This window comes from Falco rusticolus, chromosome 5, assembly GCF_015220075.1.
Source record: "Falco rusticolus isolate bFalRus1 chromosome 5, bFalRus1.pri, whole genome shotgun sequence".
NCBI lineage: Eukaryota > Metazoa > Chordata > Aves > Falconiformes > Falconidae > Falco > Falco rusticolus.
The window spans coordinates 14156565-14180285 of NC_051191.1; the positions used below are offsets into that span (position 1 = coordinate 14156565).

At 41.2% G+C, this 23721-nt stretch overlaps 1 pseudogene; it reads left to right on the forward strand.

Annotated features, from left to right (window-relative positions):
* Nucleotides 1-2342: 2342 nt before the first annotated feature.
* Nucleotides 2343-23718, forward strand: LOC119148272 (annotated as a pseudogene).
* The last annotated feature ends 3 nt before the right edge of the window (nucleotides 23719-23721 follow it).

Below are 23721 nucleotides of genomic sequence, written 5' to 3' on the forward strand. Positions count from 1 at the left end.
TCAAGATTCTTCTTGGTGGCAAACAGAGAGGCCAACCCAGTCTTGCCCTTGACTATGGTAGGAGGCACCTGACCAACCTTATTCCTTGTACTTAGTTGTCAATGCAGAGTTTCATCTGCACATCCCATAACATGTCACTGCCATGGCAAAACACACAGATTTACATTGGTAGTAGAACTACTACAGAGTGCGTTTTATTTCAGTTTTCGTGCCAATATCCCCTGCAGCCCTGCTGACCAAGGGGTATTGTTTTACCTGAACTGGGCAGGCCTCCCTTTTCATTTCTGCTGTAACAGGCAAAGCTTTTTTTGCCTTACTCAGAATTTACTCCTGGATATACGTGGTTAAAGATTTCTTTTACTTCAGGGAGGTCCTCTCTTCCACTTTTCTGTTGAATTAAAGATAAGCTCAAGATTTCAATTAATTGATCATCTTTAACTTCCATTTCTCCTTCTCTAAACTTCTAGATGCTCTCTCTCATCCCAACAAAGATTTAGGTGAATTTGGCATTCCTATTTATTTTCTTATTTGTACTTTAAAGGTTTCAGAATGCTTTTTCCTGGTGGCCAGTAGCTCTGTAACAAATTCTTTCCTCACTGAAGTTTAACACCAAATAAGTTGCTTCTGTGTCCACTAAAAATTCCACCCCGTTTTTCTCTAGACCCCAGCTTTAATTTAACCAGTGGATCTGCTAGGGCAGATTCCCCAGGTCCCTCAATCTAATTCTAATCCAGTCACTGGAACCCCCTGATGGTTCTTCAGCTTTGGGCAATCTGGCTGCCAGTGCCCACTTCCCTACAATATGCCCACAGATCCGGGCCCGCAGGGCAGGGTTTGCTCTTTCACCTTGGCCAGACATCCCTCCTCTGCCTCTGCCTCTTCTTCTCATGTTAGTCCCTCTGCCAGTTATCACTTTTCCCGAAGCCACCGCGGTAGCTGTGACTACAGCACGACCCAGCTTTTCTTCTCTGACCTGCTGTGCATGTGCTGTGCTGCTTCCTGTCAACTTTTCTACATCACGATCACCCAGTAACAATCAACTCAAACCTTTTTCTACTCCTGTTGGGTCGTCCTGATAGTCTTTCACAACCGACTTCCAAGCATCTAAATCTCCCATCAAAGATTCACCTTTATTCTCGCCCGCCCCCCCGCCCCCATTACCTGGGGGCCAGTTCCCGGTCCTGTTGTGCTGCAAATGCTGCGGCCATTGGGATGACATTGTCGGGTCCTTCAGCTCTGTTGTGTCAGCAACTGCAACCCCCTCCTCCCCACTCTCAGAAGGATTCGGGGCAGGAGATGCTCTCCCTGCTCTGCAGCAGTTACAAGTGCCTGCCTCTGCAACAGCACCTCTGCTTTAACCCTTTCGTACCCTGAATGCAAATCTGCTCCTTGTTGCTTTAAGTCTGTGTCCTTACCTATGGTGCCTTTGCAGGCAAACAGCAAAGAGCCTGCCATGCGTCCAGCATGGCTCAGCCGCACCTCCCAGCGGGTATGGGGGTTTGTACAAACTCACCCCAAGACTTTAACCCTTCCCTGGGGTCCTTGACTACCCCCACCCCCACCCACCCCCCCACCCACCCCCGCTTCAGGTCCTACATTAGCGCAAGTTTTTATCTCACAACGTGCTTCACCACTGGAGGAGCCACAGCCTAAGGCTCTCTGTCTTTACAATGTAAACACAGCAATCCTATATTGCACAAAAAACTTCAGCAAGAACATCTTTCTAGTTTAGGTCTCATTTTTCCCGATCCTTTTCTAGAGCCATAATCAAAGGATCAGGTGGTATATTAATCCCACCCTCCTGCCACACTCTGTATAGCTTCTCAATGTGCAAAACATATCTGCATACATTACTTCATCCCATTTCCCTTGTCATCTTAAAAATAACATTAACTGTAGCAAGGTATTACAATTTCCTGGTCTTCTAAGATATGTAAAGGCCACCATTGATTATAATATTTTATCAATGTTTTCTTATTCACACTCCCACCCAGCGGTCCTCCTATATTCTTCCAGTGAGCCACAACCAAAAGGGCTCACATTCACTATTTCCCCACTCTGTTGACCTCCCATTTCAACTTTATACAATACAGTAAATAATAAAAAATATTACAAGTTGCAGGTTTCAGCACTAGCTTCATAGCTGAACTACGTCTCAGTTGCACAAAACACTCGCAGAAAAGGGCCCGTTACACACTCACTGCTCACTCAGATAGATAGCAACAATACCATTTTATGAGGGACATTCCGACCTCAAACACTGTTATGCCATTCCAGAACATCAAATATCAATAAGAGGTCTCAAATAATACCCGGTACTGAATTTTACAACAGATGACAAAATGGCCAAAACACATTCTCAAAGAGAACGCAAGTTACCACGGCCAAAACACACCCCTCCGGAGAAAACCTGTTACTCCTCAGGAGGCCCCTTCCCACTACCACAGAAAGGAGAGCACCCAAATTCCCACCCCCAGCCTTTCCAGGGGCGAGCACCAGCGCTCTTTACCTCATGTAGGACATCTCCTCACGACTTACAGGTATCCCCAACCCAACTGCAACATACCTGGTCTGCTGATGATGGTCCCTGTTGGTCCCCGCGGTGATCTGGGTGAGTAGGGGAGTCCTCCCGAGAAATCTTGGGGGCACCCAGAGGAGTCCCATCCTCAAGCAGGTTCTGCAGCCGGACAGAGAGGGTCCCACCTGGGTCGCCAAACTGACGTGCAGAACCGAACTCTACAACATGAGGGGAGTTACAAAGAGGTATGTTTATTACGGCGTCAGGTGCAAGGGGATTGCTCCTCCCAGTTTGCACACTCTTTCAACAAGCCGACGATTATTTATTATACAAAGTCATGCATATACGTAAGGTTTCCAAAAATTCATTATTATAACCTCCTCCCTCTGGCGCCTCTTCAAGATGTACTTTTCATCTTCTTGGGCAGTTGCCTAGAGTTCCTGCTTACCTTTGCATACATTAGCAGTCTGTTGTTTAGTTTCTGTTATCTACTAGAATTCTTTACACCTCATCCATCATCTAACCTTTTGTTCAAGTATCTAACCTTTTGTTCAAGTGTGACACATCTGCTGGCTAACGATTAGCCCTTCCTTACTGCCCACTCTGTCCGCGGGGCTGGTTTTAATCTATATCAAGGTCTTTTCCAGCCTGGGCTCTTCTGTGATTCTCTCACTTTGAAAAGAGGAATGATGAGGCAGAGTTTGACTTTAAAGCTTTTAATTCTGAAGAGTGTACATTTTCAGGTCTTTCAAAATGTAACCTGGTTCCACAGAATGCATCTGGAATTTCCTCCTGAGAATACCATGAGAAACATGGAAGGGAATGGCAAGACTGGAACAAAAAACCTTGGAAGTTCTCTGGGAAAAAAAAAAAAAAAAGATAGGCAGCGGCATAGTAAATTGTCTAAAAGAGTAGGTCAGATCTCCAGTAAAGGAAATAGAATCAAGGAAACAAAAAACAAAGAGCAGATTACTGGTTCTACAAGGCAACAAACTCACTGGGGCAGGACTTCCTGATCTTTTGGTGCCCAGGAGGGGATTCTTGAGCCTGATGCAAATCTGGATTACAAGACAGACTTCTGATTCAACCAGAAGTGCAGATACTTCAGAAAGCTCCAAACAGAACAAGCATGAGAGGACACCTTGAGTGTATAGAACAGGCTGTTACAGGTAAAGCAAAAATAAACCCATCCTAAGCTAGCTTGTTATTAAGAAGTACTGTATTAGCTACAGAAGAGAAAACAGTAAAGTCATTACAAGCTTTGATTTGAAAAAAACCTTTTGGCAAACAGGGACTGATGAGAAACCAATGGCATAACAAGAATTTTAAAAGTATAAAAGGAGGAATCTGGATGTTTTGCTAATTGCCAATATGACCTAAACAACGGGTGATGTACTTCAGCAAGTTAAACGATGCAGTGTTCTAGGAAATAAGAAACAAAGGTCCACTTTAAAAAGAAAAGAAATAAAGTCCCCTGTGTGTACAGTACATGTACCGGCAGGGAGAAGAGATATAAATGATTGAAATGCCCAACATTGTTATAATTGAATTTAAAAAATTGAGTCCGAAATGGATTCACTAAATATTTATTAAGGTAGGAAAGCAAAAGCAGCCCTGGGCGGCCAGGGAGTCGCAGCTCCACCAAGGGCTCGCAAATTCAAGCAAGCTGAGCAGCTCTTTTTATCTTCACCGAGGTCGCTTCTGAGATCTTCGGTACGCCCCTCTGCTTCTTCTGTTATCGTGGTTTCTTGTCAAGTAGGACGTTCCCATGTTTGGTGTAGCAAGATAACATTGTGGACATGTCTCAGGAAGTTCTCAAGACCACCACAGTGGGTTCATTCCTCTTGCTTAACTTGTTTGATCAGCAAATTACCCTTAGTTACTTATTACAACATAGACCCTGTAGGCTTATTTTATTAGCAGCTGAAACTTTTATGAAAGATGAAGTTATTGCATGCTTTGTGATCTGAATATTTTAAATACTTATCATTTGTTATGCCTAAATAATGGAGAATTACTTTTGTTGTAACTTGGCCGATCTGCACTTTCTTTTTTTTTTTAAAAAAAAAAGTATTCAGTCCCCTCTTAAAACCACAACGAGTCACACTTATAAACTCTCTGTTAACCCTTATCTGGTCAGTGTCTTTGGTGATACTTCAATTGAGGGACATTTTTAATTTTTTTTTCTGCTACTCATATCCTCTCAATTCACAGTGAAATATCTGTTGTACAAATGTTTTGTGCAATATAAATGTTCCAGCAAAGTCCCAAAACCCCAGTGCTGAGTTCCTGGTCTCTTGCTAGTTCTTTCTGCCAAGAAAAGATCTGTAATGCCATGTGTTAATATATTGAAGGGAAGATAGGCATCTAGAGGTGCTCCTGAGGCTAGCAAGTGACCAGTGACCTAAGAACTCCATTTAGGAGAAGGTTTTGAGCACTACATAAATCCAGGTACACTGTAAGCACAAAAGATAAGGCTAATCCAGGAAACAGGGGGTCCTGTGATTTTTATTTTTTTAAAAAATATTATCACTATTATTACTTTTGTATTTTTTTTCCTCTTCCCCCAAGGGGCTTGAGCAACAGTAAAAACTTAGGTTGTTCAGCAAACAAGCGAGCACAAGTAAATGGGTTCTTGTGTATATTTGGTGTGCCTATTGCTGCAGATAACTGTGTAAAGCTGTTGTGTTCATTGAGCGCATCAGACTTCCAGTTTTCACATAGCATTCTTTCACATGTCTCAATTTTTGCCCTTCATGGTTATGAGGAAGACATGCTTCATCGGGCATGCTGATCCAGTAGTACAAATGCAGCCCTTAGTTTCCTCCAGCTACTTTTCATTTTGCTCAAACAAGTTTTCCCCACTGTGGGGATGAAGCTGATTTAATGCTCTGACGTGCTGAAGGATTCCTAATGTTTTGGAAGGCAAGTTTTAGTTACAGGTCATGTGGAATAGGAGTCTGCATGTGCACATTTCTTCTTGGATCTTTATTCTAAAACATTTGGCGTCAGTACTTTTGGGAAGTGTTGCTTTATAAGAAAAAAGAATGCTCTGAAATAGCACATAACAAAATCGTACTTTGTTGGAGGAATTTGTAAATAGGAAGTATCAAAACCATCAGCTTTGATCTTCAGGAAATGTGATGAGACTAAACCTGCTTGTTTGCAGCAAAGAAAGGTGCTTTATAGTTTGTCCTAGTATTTGCTTTTAATGCAAGACCACCAAGTAGTCATTCTGCATCAATGAGATAGCTATGTTGCAGTAAAGCAAGCCATTGCAGTTACCCATATTTTTGTCCAAAATGTACAGAAGTGTGATGTGAATGGACACTCTGAAGAAACACGTTGATAATGTATTCAGTTTTTCTTTGTCTGGTGTTTTCCTTGAGGAAAAACTGGGTTTTAGAGTTGCTAAGGAAGAGGAGCTGTTTTGAGTGCTCTTTTGAGTACAATGAGTCCTTCCATTAACCTTATGAAAGGTGTCTTTAGCACTATGTGCTGTAGTGTATGTCTTAAATGAGGACTGTTTTGGTAACCATAACATTTCCTTACAGTGTTCTTTCTAGGTGAGGTTTCATATTCATAAAATGTCGTTTTTGCAATAACTAAATGCTCTTCAGTTTTCTAATCTGTATTTTGTAAACTCCTATTAAGAGATACTTGTCTTCTGTATATGACAGGCACCTTTGGTAGGTGCCTGGTAGAACAGCACAAATTGAAAAGATGAAATGTTAGTTTAGTTGATTTTATTAGACTAACACATAGCTGAAACGTTTAGGGAATAACTTTGTAACCCATAGCTCATTTATGAATTTGAAAACACTGCTTTTGAAAGAATCAAGCTTGATTCACACTTCTCGCTGCAGAGACTCTTCTTATTATCCTCCGTCAGTGTGAGATTCTCTTCCTGCTCTTCCTGTGGTAGTCTGAAGCTTTTACCAAATCGAAAGAAACTGCTGTTACCACTAGGAGGCAAGTGCTCTGTGTATGTTATATCTGACTATATTGATTGTCGAGGAACTTACTCTTTGAATAATGTCTTGTGCTCATTTTCTTGTCTGCTGCTTGTTTTTCAGAAGTTAGAAGAATAGGGAGTTAAAAATAAAAACAAATCCAAACCCACCCCCCCCATTTCAAATTGCATAGTAGGGGTGTGGTACAGCTGAACTCTCATCTCTGAAACTGTAATTCACAATTTTCATCCACAATTCTATTCTTTGGCTAGCCTGTGATACAATTCTGTGCTGACTGGGTGTGTGTGAATCTTTCCTATAACTGTCAAAACAGGGCATGCTCAACCAGCCTTTGGATTTGTATGTGCATTCTTCTAATTACTGTGCTCTTTGTTTATGGAAAGAAGTATTTTTCATTTCACCTTCAGCTTGTAAATCCGACAGCTACAGACTTGCATCTGTCTTTTTATGAGACCTGTTTTCTAATAAGACTTACAATTTAGAACTTATAAACATCTTACACACACTTGTGGCATAACTTCAGGCTTGAATTCTATGGCTTTATAACCAGCGCTGGTAAGTCATTATGTTTTCCCTACCAGTTTCTTAGTAGGCTGAGAAAATAAGCCCTTGAGATGGCAGGGGTCTCCTGCATGTGATTATGAAGAGCCAGGGATTCTGACCTTACCACTTAAATTTGCTTTAGGAAAAGCTTTTAAGATGGAGCTTTTTTGGGGAGCTGCATAGATGAAAACTGTCTTGAATATTTCACTGAGCAATACTCAGCTACTGCTTGAGATAACTGCATTGATTCTGAAGAACTTTGTAAGTTCTACTTGCGTAATTTTTATTTGCATAATTTTCTGCATCACAAAGTGCAAGTACACAAATTCAGAGCTTCTGCGTATGAGAAGGCAACTCTCCTAAAACTTTCTTCTTAAAATAGGCTTTTAATTGGTTGATTTTTGTGCAAGTAAAGCTTAATGATTTTGTTTTGATCAAATTAATAACATATTCCTGTGCAGCAAGGTTTTGTTGTAAAACTAACTTTGGAGTGCAGCTTCCAGCATGAGAGGTGCTGTGCTCTTACAAATCAGATCTCTTGTATTCAAAAAAAACCCCAAACAACCCTCAAACAAACCAAACTCTTAATAAAAGGAAGATTTTTGCAAGAAGGGGTAATGTTTGCTTAATATTAGCTATGCACTTCTCTGCTTCTATTATTTTGCTGGATATTGTTGCACAACATCTAGAAATGGAGTAAGTATAAATTATCCACATAAAGGTAAGATAAACTGTGATGTTTTTACTAGTCCTGAGCATCTGAGGTAGGACATGTTTAAGGTGCTTCACAGGTAATGTATAATTTGAGGAGCATCATCCACTGGCCCAAAGAGTCCTGAAGCCCAGTGATAGGGAGCATACATCAGGACCCTTCCCTTTCTCTTGCTGCTTCCTCCTATACTGCTTTTTTATTTTTTATTTTTTCCCTTTTTTTATTTTCTCTCTTTTTTCTCTTTTCTTTATTCTTTTTTTTTTCTTTTTTTCTTTTTTTTTTTTTCCTTTTTCCTTTTTTCTCTCCTGCAATAAGGGCTCTTTGGTATTGGCCAAATAGCTTTTGAAGTAAATTTATGAAAGGAACTGGCTATCCCCTAAAACAGAATAGGTTAGCTGACTGACAGCTCTTAGGCCTTCTTTCCTTCATGACTATGATGCTACATGTATCTTATTGTAGGAGTAAGTATTAAAATGATTTCACAGAGCATTAGCTGCTTCTGTGTCCCTTTGAGAAGATGAATTGTGTTTCAAATGACTGAACTCAAATTCTGGCTAATATTGCTAGTAAGATAGCTCTGTGCATTTAGAAAACAAAGCAAGTAGCCTCTAAAATGACTTGTTTTCATCCCATTTATTTTTAAATGGCAAAAGAAGTAGGCAGCCAGCCTGAACGTGGCCTAAGAAGTGATGTTTTCTGAGAACTTGTCGTAGAATAAAAGACTCTAAATGCAGCCTTGCAATGATGTCTAGTGAAACAGTATTTACTTACCCTACAGTCTGCAGAAATCAACAGAAAAGACCAGAAGGAGGCGTCTGTCACCTGTGTAAATAAGTCTAAGGGACACTGGATCTCTGATGTAACTCCTGGAAGAGTTTCATCTGTAGCTTGCTTGCTGAGTTTCCTGAGTGAAAGGTACTGGGCAAATGGAGATTTAAAGTATTAATACTAAATATCTAATCCGGTTTTGGTGCCTGAAAGGAGGCCTGAATGGTTAGTAGGGCTCACGGTGCTTAAGTAATCATTTTGCAAAAGCTGTAACAGAAGTTTTTTTTTTCTTATGGCATTAGTTGAAATGCTGAAAATAATCCTGACTGTTCCCTATAAAGTTCATAAGAGGCCGCTGTGGATTTAAAGGAAAGAATGCCTGTGGTCAGTGAGGAAGCTGCTGTGTATGTAGCTAGCTGCATACATGTTTCTGACTTTGTGTTTCTAAATGCAGCTGTAACAAGTACAAATTACAGCAGTAATCACTCTGCAGTTTAAAGTTATCATTTCTCTTGCTTGAGGCAAGCAGTTCACTTTTACAATTTGCACAAACATGTTGATTATGTATACTAGGAATTAGTGGTAAATCACTGAAGTATATGTATATCTTTTGGAAAATCATTTATTAAAACATCTCACATTTCTTGCTTTCAAATATGCTTGGAAAAAAGTGTCTCTGAAACAAATCAGAGGGAAAAAGTAGATTTGCTTTTAGTACAGTATGTTCATTATGACATAATTTTTTGTAGTGTCTTGATCTACCCCATAAATTTCTCCTGAAGTCATGATGTATTTTTCTGTGTTCTTTTTAACATCACTTCTTCACTAAGTGATGTTGTTTATAGCTGCCTTGTCTTGTATGGTGTGTATGCAAACCTGTTGCCTAGAAGCAGTAGAGAAGTTCTTTGAATTATTCACATATGTGTATTCACTACTTGCTCACCCTGGATTCGACTAAGTGTTGTAGAGCAGAAAGTCATGGATGCTGGTAACGTGCTCTCATCACTAACATTGGTGTGGCTCAGCTACACACAGAGTTATGTATTACGATACAACTTCATGTCATCATTGTGATTTGGTATTTCAAATAAAATGCCACAGTAGCCAAGGCAAACCTGAGAGCATAATCAATGTATCGTCCAGGAGACTGCTCCATTGTTTTGCCAATTGACAGGGTCAATAGATAGCACACAGACACCAATACAGAAAATACCCTTGATGTACTGTTTGTTTCAAATTAATGCAGAAAATAAGGCAATATGCACATACAGAAGGATTAGCCTACGATACCCTGATTCAAACAATAAAACAGATAAGCAAGGCAATGCACTTAATCATTACTATTCACAGTTAGCTGTAGTGGTTCAGAAAGATACATCACCCGTTGCCCTAATACGTTGCCATGCTCCAGATCCGTTGCTGTCCTCCAGATCTGCAGTCGCTGGGGAGGCCCTGTTGCATGAGGATCTGGAGAGCCTGTCCTGGCAGCTGGAAAGTCCTACTCAGGGCATCTCCTGGTAGGTGAGGTCTGCAACGTTGCTGCAAGAGGGTCCAGCTTTTATACTATTGAACAAACAAGCTCACATAATTCCAAATGCGGAAACATCTGGTTTCACTCTCCTGTCAGATGCCACCAAAGCCTGGCCAGGGGTTGGGGAGGAACCGAGGGAGTTCCCTTTATCGACTGGATTTTAACCACTGGTTTCCAGACGAGGCCAAACAGCTGGACTCATGGCTTTGACTGCCTGCCTCTAAGCAAGGAAGGATGTGCTGTCTCTTCTCTCGTGATTATAGTTTATCTAAGATACATCTTTTGCTAATGGCCATACATAGTTCACTAATGATCATGCATATTTTGCTAATGATTGGATACTAAATACATACATTTAACGCTGGGTTGTTGGGTTCATCTGGAGGTCAGCTTTGGCTCAGGGCCTGTTGCTCAGGCCCCAGCACTTCATCCCTCTGGAATAATACGCTGGCATTTGAAGTGTTCAAGTGAGTAGTAACTTGCATACGGAACAGAAGTAATGATTGAGACATCCAGCCTGAAGCTCACAGGTGATCGCCAGAGAGCGTGGGAAGGCTTCAGGACTGCAGTTGCTTGGCTGCCATGGGTTGGCCCTTGCAGCTTGAGCTCAGACTTTGCGAGAGGTTTGTGTAGCACTTGGTAACTCCAGAGGGAGTCATGACGGAGCAAGCCACTGAGCAAGATTCATGCTATAGGACTATATCAGTAGTGTATGTGTTGGAGGTCTGAAACTTAAAGCTGATGATGGCAGATATGAGAATTCACGTTTTAACCTCTTGTGGCATGTGCTGAAACAAAACTTTTCTTCTGTTATCCTGAAAGCAGGTCTTACATGCTGCATCAAGTTAAACATTAAAAGCTTCTCTTTCTGTAACCACCAAAAAATGAGTTGTCACTGATTCAGTAACACCTTTCTTACCTCCACTTCTCCTGTTTAAATGGAATAGTCAGTTCTTGATCTATATTTGTCTTTTGCAGGAAGAATCCCGTTCACTTTCAGCAGTTCAGTTCAGCAGTTCAGTCTCCCTAATGACAATGACAATCATGAAACAGCGATCGTAACTCAGGATAACAATGATAACTGTCCTGAATGTCCGTATGGAACGGCTTGTTTTAGGTAAGAAGCACTGTACAAAATGGCTTTTCTTGTTTTACAGGTTAAGAATGTTCTCCCCTGGAGTTGCAAAATGACAATAGGATAGTGATGTTAAATCTTGACTGTGGCCTTCCAAATTTACTGTGGACAGATTGCTACCTTTATGGCACCATGGTCTGTGCAAAATATTTGTGATTTCAACTGGTAAACATGAAGCCTTGATTTTTTGAACTTGTTCAGTGGCCTAGAGATCAAAACTTTTTTATTTTTCAACCTGTAGTAAACTGTTCTTCTTGTATAGAAACAATAATTTATTGTTATGTGTTGTTCTTGATATGTAACTTTTAGTTTAGATTTTGACAAAATATTTGTTGAGATTTTGTACAAAGCCTCTATCTTAGTCAGTATTTGATTTGTTAGAAAGGATAATTTAGGTACCAGCAAGAAAATCCAGTTTATGGCTGACTGCTGTTTCTTTTAGCAGCTGTCGATTTTCTTCAAAAGATCCTTTTGTTCCATTTGTTTCTCAATATCTAGGTTTTACACCTGTATTTAGCAGAGTTTAATGACTGATTTGTAATTGATGCAGTGGACAAAAGGATATATTTTGAGGCAACAGCCCTTCTGTGGGGGCATATTGAAACTAACAGCTGCTGTTAAAGATTGTGCTTGAGCAGAAACATTTTCTCTCTCTCCCTGGAAGCAGGATGATCCTAAAGAGTGTGCTCCTTATAAAGTGTAACAAAATGAGAGTAGCTTTTAAGAAAAAGCCATCTTATGTTCAACTAATGCAGAAGAAGCGTTTCTTTTCTCAAAAACCATCTGTGAGATTAATTTCTCATATCAGGGTGAGAAATCTAGGTTTATACCGGTCATCATATACTTTTCAGGAGTACAACGGACACTGTCCAACACTAAAACTGTCTCTCCCTGCAGGTAAGACAACTCCTGTGCTTAGTTGATCATTTATTAATCAGTGTTTCATTCTTTTTGGGGTAGAAGAAAGGAGGCACCCACAAAGCAATGATAATTCTTTCCACAAAGCATCAGGTGTCATTTGTAGGGTTTTCATGTTATTTTTGTTGCCTTTATCTGCTGGCTAATACTTGAATACATAATTGTGTGATCTAAATGCTGTGCCTTGAGTTGGGAATCAAATGCTCTGATGCTGACAATACTTGCAGAACATTGAATTAGGCAACTGTTTTTGTTTCAGTACAGTGTATTTAATAGAAAGCTGTACTTGCATGGTTTTATTCAGATAAGTATCCCTTCTAATGCACATGTCATGTACTTTGGGACAGCAGTAGCTATAAAACTAAATCAACTTGAAGTATGTGAATTTGTCACAAGTTATTTGACATAAAAATAATTTTTTTCTACTGAAGAGCATTGTGTTTTTGAAGAACAAGAAAACATAAATAAACTAGTTTTACAAGGCAGTCTTCACAGCAAGGGTATTTCGTGAAATATTCAAAAAGTTCTGCAGTTACAGAAATTAATCTTGTGTTTCAAGCAATGTTGCATGGTATGTCATTCTTAAATAGTGGGCTTTAATTGTTGCTTCTTTTCAGAAGCAGAAATTAGGGCAACTTGAAACAGTTTGCTTCCAAAGTTAGAATTTTTAAAAATTTTCTGCACAGAAGTAAATTAAGCTGAAACTATTTTTACATGCGGCCTTGAATAAAGCCTCTATTACACTAACACAACAGATCAGCATAGTGTAAGTGGGAGCAAGATAAACCTTTAGAATAGCATTGGATAACTGCTTGGGGGGATAGCATAAATCAGTGTGTTCATGACCTGGATCACAGCCTGAATGAGGTGAGCATTTATTGCAGATCCAAGAGTAAGTTGACTTTAATTTTTTTTATTTTCATTGCATTGATGCTGTTTTTTAATAGAAGACCTACACACTTGTATATTGAACTTTCTGGATTGCAGCAGCATATTGCAGAAATGAGTGATCTCTCTTTAACAATCCTTCTGTGGCCTTTCCCTGTGATACTTTGAGACAAGCGATTCTTTCCAAATTCTTTAATTTTCCCAAACTATTTGATCTGTAGCCTTATGTTGCAGAATATAGAAGTTATGCCTGGGTATCTCAGACTTGTGATGCACTATGTGTGCATTGCACTTTATGCACCAGAGGTTATGTTCTGGTTTTGGTTTTAGTGAGAGTAAATAATTGAATCCGTTCTTATTATGCTGAACAAATGCATCTCATCTTACAAATTTGGAAACTATCTCATCTCTTGGTTTTGATCAGCTGTCTTTTTTTTTTTTTATAAGGCTGAAACAAAAGGAACTCTTATTGAACTTTTTTTTTTTTTCACCCTACATTGTGTAAGCTGAGACACTGCAGTAAGGCACTGGTCACAGAATTTTATTTTAAAAAGAAATGAAAATTATTCACAAAATACAAAGGAGTTCTGGGAACTTGTTAGGTTCTTGTTAAGCGTGGAACAAGGTGGCAAATCAAGCTTATACTGTTTTCTTCTTTGCAGGAAGAATCCACAGCATAAGATAGAATACAAGCACAGAGCACCTCCAGGTAAGCTGAATTGTTCAGTATAGCTCAAAGGAGGACGGGGACGGGACGACAACGACCCCCAAACCCAGTAATGGATGCCAAAACCTTGGAATAAAATGCTTTCACTGAGTGAGTAACGCTGCATTTGCAGCTTGCTCTGTATTGCCCTGTACCCTTGCTCTTCGTAAGCATGAGGTGTTGCCATTGTCTGTGATAAGGAAGGTAAGGCTGCTTGGCCGCTGCACACTTACATTCACTTTTTCAAAAGTTTTTCAACTGAAAAAAGATGGTCTGGGTCAGACATCATTGACGTAGTTTGTATGCTTTGTATCTTAGGATTTGACAAAAATGCCAGGTGGCAAGTGGCTATTTTCATGAGTTTAACAGGTTTTCTTGAAAACTAAGCATGGTATAGTGTGGTCTTACCAGATCTCCCTCTTCTGCTTCCTCCATTTGGAGCTGGAGTATTACAGTGAAAACAGGGAATATACTGAAGTATTTCTCAACATTTCAAATGGATACTGCAGTAAATTATTTCTACAGCTTTTTTTCCCATCCCCATAGCATGTATGTTCTGTTGAGGCTTGGAGGGAATATAATTAAAACTGATTCTGAGCTTATATTCTAAAAATATTTTTATATTCCAGTAACTAGACTTCTTGAAAAACAGAGGGGAATGTACTGTTTACATTTTGTCTGTTCTTAGAGAATTCAAAGATATACTTTGCATTTTTTTGTGCTTTTTCTTAGTTATTGGACTTGGAAGTTTTTTTTTCGATTTAATTCCAATGCAAAGAACAATACTTTAGAGCAGAACAGTTATGGAAATGTAATGATAATGCATTTTACTTTAAAAAATCAGGATTATGACATTCCCCCTGCCCATGGCAGGGGGGGTGGAACTGCATGACGTTTAAGGTTCCTTCCAACCCAAACCATTCTATGATTCTATGGTTATTAAGAAGAAATTGCATTTATGGAAACAATGGTATAAAATATTTAAATGCTTTGAAATCCTGCAATTGTCTGCTTTAAAAACCCCAACCAGTATTGATGACATTTGTCTACAGGTGGCATGGTTCCTAATTGTAAGAACTGTTCATCTGCGTAATCTTTCAAGAATCATTTAGTGCAAAAAAAGGTCTTTTGGGGGTAGCAGAGTAGTTTTTACACTTGTAAATACAGTACAACCATTGCAGCATTTCTTTTAATAAGTCAGACTTCTGTTGTAGCGACCTTTCCGAATAACCCTTATTGCTAGGTTGTACTCTGTCCTGGCTAGTAACATTTCTTTCTTTAGTAACTGAAAGAGGAACACGACAACGAACTTCAAAAAATTATATATTCTGATGTTATGAATGGGCCCATCAGCATGGGATGCAACCAATCTGCTTTGGTTTTGGAGCATTTATTAGTGCTAGAGATGCTTGATAATACCTGAGGAGAAGGTAGCCATTATTTTAATAAAACTCTGCTTCCTTTTTTACAAGTAATAGTGCTGGAATTGAATTTGTGCCAGGTGTCCTGGCTGAGCACACCTGTACTTCCCTGGAAGCAGGCAGCAAAAAACCAAATGTTTTAAGGACAGACATGTGTGACCAAAACAATTCTTCCTTCCTTGAATAGGGTTCATAATAGGATGAAAGGAGCCAATAGTTCATCCACAGCTAGTTAAGGTTACCCCATGAAGACTGATTGCTCTTGAAACATTGAGATATTCCTTCTGCATTGCATTGACCTCTAAATAACTTTCAAATTATACCTGTGCATGTGGTGATGAGCTTTTCTTGTATTTACTCTGAGGTATTGATGTTACAGACTTGTTAGGACTAAAGTGTAGAAGAAGGGTAATGCCTTTCAGCTGGGGGCAGCGTTCCCTGTGAACTACATACGTATCCTTCGAACTTTAGTTTCTAGACATCAGTGAGGATTATGTAGTATCACAGGCAAGCTGTAGTCTCTCTTGATAATGTAACCTGTAATACTGTGTACGAATATCTCTTCCATTTACCAGTAGTACACCTAGCTTGCTTTGCTACTGCCAATAATATTAACTTACATGTTGCAGGTGCATGGGCTCCAGTTTTAAGTATCCTTTAGGTCTGGTTTCCAGGCATATTTTGTGTCTCAGTTTCAGCTTCCAAATGTGAAGCTTCCTGTTATTTCTAAAATAATTTAAAAGTGAGCTTTGAAGAGCAGTCTGAAAGCCTGATGATATGCCGTCTTTACTTTCACTGGCCTGAACAAGGCATGAGGATGTGGAACTGCTGCATCTTGAGTGGAAGTGGGAACTGACTTGTCTTCTTTGAGATCACCAAGGTGTGGTTGGGCATTTCCTAAAGAAATCTTCAAAATAGAAAGATCTGCCTTCTAGAGAAAGTAAATTGAAGTGCAAATAGCTGTAGTTTTCTAGACAAAGTGTTTTGGCCCCCATTCTGTTCTGTGACCTACTTTCCACTGAGAAATGTCTTTCCCATCCCATTTCCTTCATCATATATGTGTGTACTTTTTTTGTCACTGAATGCTTGATATGGTTGTATCTGTGCACTAGCATATTCTGAGGCATATTTGTTAGCTGTATGCTTTGCCACATCCCATGATGCAAGTACAAGCCCCATCTTGATCACCACTCCCTTGCAGAAATGTGTGTTACAGCGTGGCCAGAATTGTTAGCACCGTTGTAAGTGCAGCGAGCAGTTAAGATTTTAATAACGAAGCAAGCTGGACTGTGTGCATATCTGAAGTTTAAAGCTAATCTTGAAGGTTTTAAATTGCTGCTGTGTCTTTCATAAGAACACCTTCCTTACCGGAATTGTAGATCCTGTGTGTGCAGCTCATGGCAGGTGGTCAGCCAGGCATGGCTATGGATGGAAAAGTGCTTCTTTTGTAAACATGTAAAACTTTGACACAGAAGTGAAATTCAGTCTGTTAAATTCAACTCCTCTTCCTTAAGAACAAACCAGGGAAAAAACCTGATATTCCACACACAGTGGGAAGAAGGGAATTCATTAATTAAAGTTCTGTTCATATTTCATGATTTCTTTTAACCCCCCCCCCCCCCCCCCCCCCCCCCATCCCAAATCTTGTTGACTGGCTTGCTTAGTTCTCTTGAGGGCAATGCTTGTAAAAGGTTACACTCAGCAAGCTCACATCTGAGGTGGTCATACCGAGCCATGCAAGATCACACAGGCAGGGTTCCATTAGCCTTTATTTTGTGCTGTTTGGCACAACTGCACTGTTAAGCACAGCAGGATTAATTTCTGTTCAAGTGCACTGAAACTCCACTGGTACTTGCCATGTTTAGTTTTTAACATCATTAGTCTAACTGCTATGAGATGGATTGCAAATTGCCTATAGAGATGGATTGCAAATTGCCTATAGAGAATGTGGTCTATTTTCTGAGAAATAGTCTAAGGCTAATCACTGGGCGAATAACTGTATGGGAAGAAGGAAAAATACTGGAGAAAGGCTAGAGTTATGTTGTCATTACATTGTCACTACTGAATGACCTCAGTACCTTGTTGCTACTTGGATGAATGATCTGCTGTGGCTATGGACTATGCATAATTCTCCTACATACTTCTGTGTATGTTTTCTAGCAAGCTGATCAGGTCACTTCCAAACAGAACCCTTTGTAAAGGGGTGGTCAGCAAGCTTTTTCTCCCCACATGAAGGAGATACTTTCAGGGAATGTTTCAAGGTCATCTTTGTAAATATGGTACTAGGGGAAAGGCAGAATTGTGTTTAAAGAGCAGTTTCAGGGGCTGTGGAGCTAAATTCAACTATAGCAGAAAGAGATGGAGTGGGAAGACATGGAAGAAAGCGTATCATTCGCTGCTGAAGTCTAAAAGCATTGGTGGATGAAAAATATTGTATGCTCCTCGTACATTTGTAGGAAAAATATGGAAGTAATCAGTATTTTTCCAGAATTCCTATTTCTGTTGTAAAATACCCCCTGCAGTGCTGTGAAAGTGAAGAGCAGCTTTTCTTTGCTAAGCAGGTCTTTGGCTTATTATTCTCACAGGCTTAAGCTGAGAAAAGAGATTTTGTTCTGAATGTATTTAGCATCTTTGTTTCGAGCTCTCCCTCCGAGACGTAATTCCTTCTGCACGACCATAGTCCGTGATTCTTAGAAGAAATTCTGCTGTTATGTGTAAACATGGGCATGATTACTTTCCTCTAAAGCCTGGTAAACAGTAAACTAGCAAGCATCATATGGGATTACAGCTGAAATTGACAGTTGACATTTTCAGGATTTTCTGCTAGGTGGTGCACAGTATAGATTGCTACCCGTAGGGTATTTCTCAGTTGTAGTATTGGCTGTGTCATGCATGGCTGACTTTATTCTAGGAAGTCATTCGGTGCCTCTGTAGCACAGTTCACCCGTAAAATTGTGTATCTTTGAGGAACTTGACTGCTGCTGTAAATGCTTTTGAAAACCTTGGGTGAAAATTGCTATAGAGTATAAAATGTTAATCAGACCCTAAGATAATTCTGGAATAGTAACATTCCCACTAGCAGAAAAATGTAACTGACAGAGGATGTGATCTGACTACACCAGATACTGGTGTTCTCGCTTGTTCACCACACGCGTAGCTTGAGTGTCTGGAGCTCTGACCTGAGGTTTCAAGAAGCTGCTAAGAAATACTTGAAGTTAATATAAACATGGATGATTTGGACTTGGTTCTGTAGCTGAGAAGAAAAGACAAGTTTCTAGTTTCATATAAAAGATTATAAGACCTGCTCAACAAATAAATAACTTGTACGAGATCATTGACAGGTTATCTCCAGATGAGATAAGAATGCAGAAACTGGAGGCTGGGAAGAAAAGGAACAAATACAGCTTTACTCAGGCGTATGACTTAAGGGCTGGAATATTAACAGACTGTGGCTAGTTGGGAATTGTGGGCCTGTAAGAAAAAGGGAGGTAGCGTAGGCTGGTAGAGCAATGGTCGTGCACATCTGCCAAAGTCCAAAATAAACTTGTTAAAGGTTCTCAACTACCGATAAGTAAAAGGAGAAGGCAATGCTGCTATGGCAGCAACTTTGCATCGATGCTACCAAGGCAGGTAGATAAGGCTTCTTCAAAAATCAGGATTTCCCTGTCTCTGGGAATTGGTTTAAATATGCCAACATATTTGAGCAATTAAAAGACTACTGCAAGACAAGCTGCCTAAAAAAGTTTAGGAACATGTGGCGAGCAGCATCCATTTCTTGTGAATAGAGGTTCCCAAGTCTTTGATTCCTGCCAATACATAGCATTGTGACATACTGTGAAGACAGAAGGCAATTTAATCACAAAGTGTAAGTTGTGCAGAAGATGGACAGGCAGCAGATTGGACAGCAGTGCAATAGACTGAACTAGGAAACGGGTAGCCTGCATCCAGCTCAGGAAAGAAGTGTTCAGCATTTGTTGTTTCCTTAACCTGTGTTCAGAAAGGAAGCACAGACTACTCAGCACAGATCCAAGTTGAGAACATAGGAGGTGAGTGATCTAGCAGATTCTCCTTGCTCACCTGAAGCTCAGAAAGAAGTGAATGGGAATTCAAAGCCATGTCAGATTCCAAAGAGCAAGAGTATAAAATAGCCCTAAGTAAATATGGATGGGTGACGGCAGAAAATTTAGGGTCAGAATAGCTGTCTAGAAAGAGCTAGGGGCTAAATGGCAAGAAAGATACCTTGTTTAGATAGAGAAGTAGCAGAAAGATGACCAGGAAAATTGTGTATGCCACTCCTTCAGGAAAGGAGAGTTGCCAGAAGACGTTATCTGATACTGTTTTCTTCTGATATCAGAAGATGTTATCAGAAGAGGCCTGGTAACTGTCCTCCAAGTACTGGAAGAAAAGCCACTAAGGAGAACTTTCTTAATTGATCAGACTGGTAAGCCTTGCAGTAGTGGTCAGAGAGGGATGGTACAGCTTTTCATGAGAGCCTTGAAAATTAAACACAAAATTGTCAGCATTGGATAGAGTGCTTTAGCTGAACCTTTCTCCTGCTGAGGAGAGAGGATAACTAGATGGCCCCTGCAAGGTCTCTTTAGTTCTGTATTTATTATTCATGAATATATGACATTTTTGTCCCTAGAGGAAAAAGGGCTGTGGAGAAAGATGGTGTCAATGGTGACGAACCAAATGATTATGACCTTAATGACAGCTTTAGAGATGATGAGGAAGAGGAGTGCGAACCTACCGACAAAGACTCTGACTGGGAACCAAGTTCAGAAGACAAAGATAATGAAGATGTTGAAACGTTTTTGCAAGAAGCATCTAGATTTGTTAGAAGCAAAAAAGTAGCCACATGGGGACAACACTACAAATGCCCAAGCTGGTTATGTTAAAACATGGATGTGTAAGGAGGGGAATTGCTTTGAAAGCTGCTTTTTCCTCAGTGAAGTAGGCACTGCAAGAGGATTTTAATGGGGGTGAGGGGATTCAGCAATGCCTTTCTATTCCATATGCGTTTTTTTGTTTTATGAAGTGGTGGAGCCAGAGGACTGAGCTCTGAAACTTTTTTGTGATTTTTTTTTTCTCCTCATCTATTTCTTATGCAACACCATTGGTGTTTCATAGTTTGAAATACAATTGTAAAGGTTGTTAATGCTTCATCTTCCTGTGCTTGAAAGAAATACTGGCATTAGGAAAGCCTTTTCTTTTGCTGAAGCACAGTATTATACTGTGTTGGATGAAGGGGAGTTACACTGCACACCTGCAGTATCGCAGACTAATTCTTGGCCATTGCTGGGGAGTTTGTCTAAATTTTTTTTAATGTTCTTTTGAGTTAGTGCAGTGCTACCGGCTTTCCTCTTCGCTGTCATTTCTTTGATTCTCTTGCTGTGCAGGAGTTAAATACAGAATGTGTAAATCACTTCAGAACAGTATATCAGTGTATGAAACGACTTGGTAGTCTAAACAATGGTTATGGTGTATTTGCTGTAATTACAGTAGGACCTCTTTCCATGCCTGTACCTCACTGGAATTGTGTTCAGTCCACAACAAAGCTGAAGTCTTGATGACTGTATTTTTGCACATTTAATCTTGCAACATACTGCGGGAAAAACATCTGCCTGTGTCTCTGTGATTTCTAAAGACTACTGAAGGATCTTTTCTTCCATGTGTTCACAGCATGCCTGAGCTTTCAAGAAAGTAAGTTAAAAAGTTTTATGTGTTTCAGGACAGGTGACTGGAGCTGTGTGAATTTGGCACCTTCTTGGACACAATCTGGAAATTCTGCAGGGGAATTATTCTCGTGTGGCTCTGGCTCCCCTGGGAACATCTGCCCAATGGCAGTTGGAGACAGACATCCAAATACACTCAAGCGTTTCAGCTGGGTGGTTCAATGTGCTCTGCTTAAAATGAAATGGCCATTGCTGCAAGCTGGCATTGGGTGCTTTTGGATGCGGGGACCATCTTCTGCCAATTGTGTGTCAGAACCTTCCCTCAAAAATTGTAGATGTCGAAAATACAAACATTTACGATGGAGAACTGTTGCAAATTTGGAGAACATCAGCTTCTGTTGGCCAGCAGCTTACTGTTCGCTGAAGTTATTCCATACAGAAAGAATCCATTTGTTGTTTTGTACAGTGTCTGGTGATTTCTGTGACCATAACATTCCTCAAGTTAAAGCATTCTGTATCACAGCATTAGTCTGTGAATGGCTATTTAAGCTGCTCACAGGAGCTACTAGCCTTTACTTTGAAAGTAGAAATAGCTTTTTATTGCTGGAGGCTCCCAGTCAGATCTGTAATCCCAAAACCACATTTGGAAGTGAATTTTGATGTTACATGATAGATCAAGTTTTATTACTGGTACATCAGGACTGAAAAACTTGCGTATGACCAAAGCAGCACACTGGGACAGTCAAAGCTGTCATTGAGCTGCTCTGTGCTGGTAGGTTGAAGTTCTCTCTGTTGAAGTGCATTTCCCTGTTCTTATATTCTTTCTTTAACAGCAGGATGCATTTTTATTCTTCTGGCAGGATGAACTGGTAACTCCAGGATACTGGAATACTGATCAAAACCACTCTGTTGGAGATACAGATGAGACTACTCAGGCACTCAGCAGACCCTCAAATGTCAAGTTACCCAGTATTTGCTCAGTGAGTCAGGAATGCAGCTCAGCTTAGTGAGCTGGGTCTGGAGGTAGTCCTATGATGACACTCTCTCTGGCTATAGTTTATTCTGTAAATATATTGGTGAACTAATAAAAGGCACATTCTGACAGTCTTGTGCCAATTGCCTCCAAAAGGCAGAGGGTAACATTTCACCGCGTAGACTCTGCATCACAATACCCTGTACTACACGCTTATTTGCTCTGAAAAAAAGTGACTGGTGAAATCTTTACCCCTTGCCCCCTCCCCAGAAAATACATTTTGAAATACTGTACTTCAAATGAAGTGAATAAGAAGTGCTTCTCTTCAGCTGTCACCTAAGAGGGTACCCATCTGTTTTAATAATATGGCTAAGATGTGTAAGCCTCTGTTCCCTGTGTGATGGCGCGCAGACCGTAATTTCTCCCTCCTTTTAACTCGTGGTGCTACAGATCCCTCTCAAACTGCCCCCAAATTCTCCTTCCATAACTCCTCAAATGCATCTCCCTTGCTTCATTTAAAGCCTGGTCAACACAGAGTGCCCTCAACCCAGAGCATGGGGAGAAGTTAATTACCTTTTGATTTGTAGCATCCTTTTAGATATTTAAAGGCCTTTAGACAGATCTTACGTTAAGAAGATGCTGATGTTAAACAAGTCCATTCACCCTATGATTAATCCTGTGAGACCCTGTTTCCTGAAGTCCTGATCCTTCTTAGCCATAGCCTCTGGCTACTTTCTCTTTGGGTTATGTCTTTCTGGAAGAGTGATCCTCAGACACTGTTTCAGGTGAGAATGACAGGAGACCCCAGCCCAGGCATGATCCTAGGAGGGGTTTTCCACCAACCGTCAGTGATTGCATTGAGACAAACCTCTGCTGGCCTGTTCATGGGCACGGCAGGTGAGGGGGCACAGAGGCCATCTGGGGTCCGTGTCCAGGTACCTGCCCTGGAAAGGGGCTTAGAGGAGGGAGCTGCTCTGTTGCTCCTGTCACACAGTCCCCTCTTTATTGCCATTTTTTGTTGTGGTTGTCTGAATACACACGAACTCTTGGATAATGACTTAATCTTGGAGTGGGACCTGAAATGGAGTTCTTTAGTTAAACTGTGATTTCATTTTTGAACTAAATTAATTAATTGTCAAATGAATTTAATTCTCTGCTTTTCTTGCCTCTTAATTCTTCACCATCCTGCCGTGACATCTGGGCAGACAGCAAGGGAGTAAGAACTTTCCATAGGCTCAGCTGTGGAATCTCACAAAGTTTATTGCAGGTTTGTAATCCAAGTTTATCCCCCAATGGTTTTGCTGAAGGAGTCAATGTGAGCAGTGTTGATGCTGACAGGGAAGCATGTTACAGGGCTTGGCCGAGTCCCCTCTCCCCGCAGTGGGGTGAAGGCCCGCTGTCCTCTCTGTGGCCACCTGAGGAGGCCTTTGTGGACGAGGTGCCCTCTGCAACACTGCTCCAGTGTTTTTTTACCAGCTCATGTGCCGGTCCCCTTGTGACCAGGCTCCTCTCAGGGAAGGCATCGAAGGGGACTCAAACCGGGGCCCTGAGGGGGCCCCTCCGCTCCCGCCCCGAGCTGTGCGCGGCCTCCGCAGCCCCGAGCCTGCCGCCCCCCGCGCTGGGCCTGCGCTGGGCCTGGCCGGGCCCGGGGCTGCCGGCGGGCGGGCGGGCGGGCGGGTGGCCAGGGCGCTCGCCATTGGCTGCGCCCAGAGGCGTCGAGGCCGCCGGCCAATGGGGTGGCGTCTTGCCATAGGAGAGGGAATCTGAGGGGTTCCCCGGAGCGCGTCTGCCTGTTGCCAGGGCACTGCGCCTCAGCGCCTCCCCGCGGGCGGCTGCGGCCGGCGGGCGCTGCTCCGCCGCTGTGGCCGAGCCCCCTCGGGGGGAGCTGCCGTCGGCGGGGAGCTGCCGTCGCGGATGGAGCTGCCGTCGCCACGGCAGCGGCTCTTGCCGCGGTGAGGC